General features: G+C 37.5%; 1 long non-coding RNA gene across 1 annotated transcript; it reads right to left on the bottom strand.

Moving 5' to 3' along the window:
- Positions 1-2,135: 2,135 nt before the first annotated feature.
- Positions 2,136-3,529, bottom strand: LOC148098622 (uncharacterized). Its single transcript, XR_015720717.1, has 3 exons — positions 3,492-3,529; positions 3,329-3,391; positions 2,136-2,490 (listed from the first exon to the last, which is right to left on the bottom strand). It is a non-coding gene; the product is annotated as an uncharacterized LOC148098622 (long non-coding RNA).
- Between the last annotated feature and the right edge of the window lie 518 nt (positions 3,530-4,047).

Below are 4,047 nucleotides of genomic sequence, written 5' to 3'. Positions count from 1 at the left end.
CCAGCTTGCAGGACAATAGGTGAAACGTTTGTGAAAACAGAGAAGAAAAAATAAAGACAGAGAGAGTCTGGTATGACCAAGCAGAAATCAGACAATAAATTTAGTTGGTAATACAATAAATTGTTAGATGCTTTCTGTTTGATTGATGCAGCATAAGTAATTTACTGTATGGAGAAAATTCTCTTTTGTGATAATATTTTGAACGTGCATTCCTGTTGACCTGTCAACTCAGCGCATTATAAGCTGATATGCAAATTAGTTAATTGGTACTAGATTTGGAAAAATGACTGGATTATAAAATAAGTGAATAAGATGTAATAAGGGTTGAAATTAGTTTGTTATTTCTAGTGTGTGGAGGAAGATTTTATCATGGCACACATATGTTTACATGGGAGAAAATTCCTTATGTGAAATGACATTTAGCAATTTGCAAATGTGCAGCACATCAGAATGATGACTCTGAAATTACAAAGGGAAATAATTTTGCTGATAAAGCTACAAAAGCAGCAGCCATAGCAACCACAGTCTTATTAACAACTCATGAAAATCACACCATTCCACTATCTGTACTGCAGGACAAACAAAAAGCAGCACCACCAAAAGAACAAAAGCAATGGCTAAAACACGGAGCAGTACTAGACACTGATGACATAATGAAAATAGCAGGAAAACCCACTCTTCCCAAATCATTACACAAAACAGCCGCTCTAGTGAGCCATGGTATAAGCCATGTCTCATCAGGAGGGATAATCTTTATAATAAACCAACAATTCTACACTATAAATTTTGAAACTTCAGCAAAAGAATATGTGAGAACATGTATGACCTGCCACAAACACAATACCCAAGGTAACTTAAGACCAAAAAGGGGACATTTTCCTACACCATCTCACCCATTTCATACAATTCACATGGACTTAATTAAATTGAATGAGTGTCAGGGCTCAAAATACGCTCTAGTAATTATAGATGTTTTCTCAAAATGGCCAGAAATCCACCCAGTGAAAAAAGCAGACGCAATCTCAGTTGCAAAGTGTCTATGCAACCATTTCATTCCAACATATGGAATTCCTACTCTGATAAGATCAGATAATGGAACCCATTTTGTATATGATGTGATCAGCGAAGTATCTGAAGCACTAGGTTTCAGTTTGAAACACCATTGTGCCTACCATCCAGAGAGTGCAGGATTAATGGAGAGAACAAATGGCACTATAAAGCAAAGGCTCAGGAAAACGATGGAAGAAACTGGCAGACCATGGCCAGAATGTGTAGGCCTAGTCAAAATGTGGATGAGAATAACACAAGGAAGTAACAAACTGTTCCCATTTGAAATTATACATGGGCGACCTTTTCCACTACCAGTTACTAGCGAGCCACTAGATAAATCAATCCGTGAAACCACTCTGGCGGATTGGATGACTCGATTGTTGATAAAAAGAGAAGTTGTTTTGAACAATAAACTGCCGCAAGACTCTTTTTCACCTATTTCTTGCAGGTTAAAGCCAGGTGATTGGATCCTTGTCCGAGTACTCCAAAGGAAAAATTGGAGCTTGCCACGGTGGAAGGGTCCATACCAGGTGCTTCTGACCACTCCAACTGCCTGCAAAATAGCGGAGAGACCCTCCTGGATACATCAGAGCCACTGCAAAAAGGTTGAGGTCCCAGAGGATTCATACATACATAGCCGTCACAAATGATGATGATTACTCCGACCTGTTGGAACATGAAGACTTTGTGTGATTAATGACGATGTGACAGAAAATGTACAAGATGTTACATACTGATCTCTCACTTAAAAGTTATTACGTGATGTTGTGGAAGTTTTCCATTAAATAAAGCCTGCAGACGAGCGGTGAGCGGTAGCTAACATTCTTTAATCCAAACATACAAAGAACAGAAAACCAAGTGTAGCACTTACGTAGAGTTATATAAAGTACCAATGGATAATTACCAAGGTGATAAGTAATTTGGGCTAGTATCAGAAGACTGAGAACGACTCTTAGAGCTCTGGTACACGAATGGCAGAGAAACCAGACAAACACAGTTGTGTGGCTTTAAAAGTACTTTAGTGACGTTAAGCCTTGTAAAATAAATTTGTAAACAACACAGTATTTCAATAGGTTTTAACAGAATGTCAAGTATAAAAGAAAATTCCCCCAAAGTAGCAAAAGAATAGAATAAAATAAAATTGTGCACAAATAAAAGAATTAGTCTTTTTTTTTTTTAAGTCCAAATGATACCGGTGGGGCCCATGACAAACGGGTGTATGGCAATAGAATTTGTCCGACAAGGAGTGTGTGTGATTGTCTGTCCTACCGTACTACTTGTACAGTAGAGGATTGTAGTCCATGTGCGTGTGAGTGTGCGTGTATATGTATATCGTCTCCTAGGATCTTGGGTTGGCTCGCCATTCAATGAACACTGGAACACTCTGGGTTCTGGAATCGCTGACCTGGTCTTTGGATTCGTCCCATATAAAAACCTGACCTATAAACAATGGCCAAATATATGTCACGTCCCCTTTAAGGATAACTCTCACAAATTAAACTAAAGTAGTGTCACAGTGCAGTAACAACTATTCAGATCAGCTATCATCAATTCAATCATCAATCAATTCAATTCAGTCATGTTGTACAACATTAAAATATCAAGTTTCAAAGTTCAAAGTATCAATATCCAAAATTTCACAGTATCAAGGTTCAATTATTTGTAACCTGCAGTAACATTAAAGATTATCTACAAGGTTTTAAACATTCAGGAATTATAGTCACCATATAATTCATTTTCATTGTAAACATTAATTACATCCATCAAAATACTCACTGTACATATATATATATATATATATATATATATATATATATATATATATAAAATCACAAATAAATAAGTATATTACCCCTTTTAAGAAATGGAATAATATGCAAATGCTTATCAGAAATTGAACAAAGTGCAAATAATCAATCTCAATAACCTGTAAACACAAGGACTCAAATAGGAGTATTAAATAGACGTGCTTAATCCTGCTTGTACCATAGGCCTACTAGTACAAGCGGAAATACACTAAAAATTACCTCCAAGTATTCAATACTGAGTATAGTAAAACAACTGATTGACATCAAAATTAAACAGGAAGCAGGATAAAGTCTGCTTACAATTATCTCTCATAAAGTTATTTTTAGCTGCTTTAACCATTTACAGCTTTTCACATGTTAATAACTTAGATTATTAACTAACTAGCATAACAACAGTGCGTTTCAGAGACATCCAACAACTGTAGCCACACTCCGCACATCACGTGTCTGATTAGCCACATTTAGCTTACCGCCGTCGAGTGGATGCTCAGCGTTACGTGAAGCCACAGCTCAGTAAACCTTCCGGTTTCGCTCTGCCCTTGACGACAACAAGTGCAAAACCATAATTTGTGAAAAAATATCAGTTTAGATGGTATTTTTTTAACTCGTTAGATGTTAATTTCTCCAGCTTACCGATAACAAAGTTTTAGTTCGTCTGCTCTGTTTGGCTGTAGAAGAAAGAGACTGAAAACTTGGGAGCTGGTACTAAGGAGGGACAAGAGCTGCCCAGAGCTTCACCGATTGGCTGACATGCGAGGAGTGGAGTAAAACAATAGGCTCTCATCAGAGCTCATCAACCCTCTGAGAAAACTTAACCCTTGTTTGACCAGAGCATATCATATATAATCTGCGTCCTTTCTATGTTTAAATAAATATTTTGATCTTGTTTCTCTTTCATTAACAGGGACAGTAAGAACAGAACAATGAACATTAAATGTTTTAATTTTTCTTCTCTTTTGTTTGAGATGATTTTAGGAACTGGGTTACACAAGCTTGTGGAGAGCCTGCATGACCGCGGGGCAGGTCAGAAGTGTCTCCCTGAGCCTAGCATGGCTCTCAATTAAATACCTTCTCCAGGAACAAAAGGCAGTACACAGCTGTTTCACACTTTAAGGTTCACACTCCCTTGCTACCTCCCAGAGTCCTCAAAGAGACAAAAGACTCTTCTTGTGGCATGGTCTGCTTCCCC

The sequence above is a fragment of the Neolamprologus brichardi genome, chromosome 15 (genome assembly GCF_056152115.1).
Source record: "Neolamprologus brichardi isolate AB-2024 chromosome 15, ASM5615211v1, whole genome shotgun sequence".
NCBI classification, from domain to species: Eukaryota; Metazoa; Chordata; class Actinopteri; order Cichliformes; family Cichlidae; genus Neolamprologus; species Neolamprologus brichardi.
This window is presented reverse-complemented; position numbering and strand designations above follow the sequence as displayed.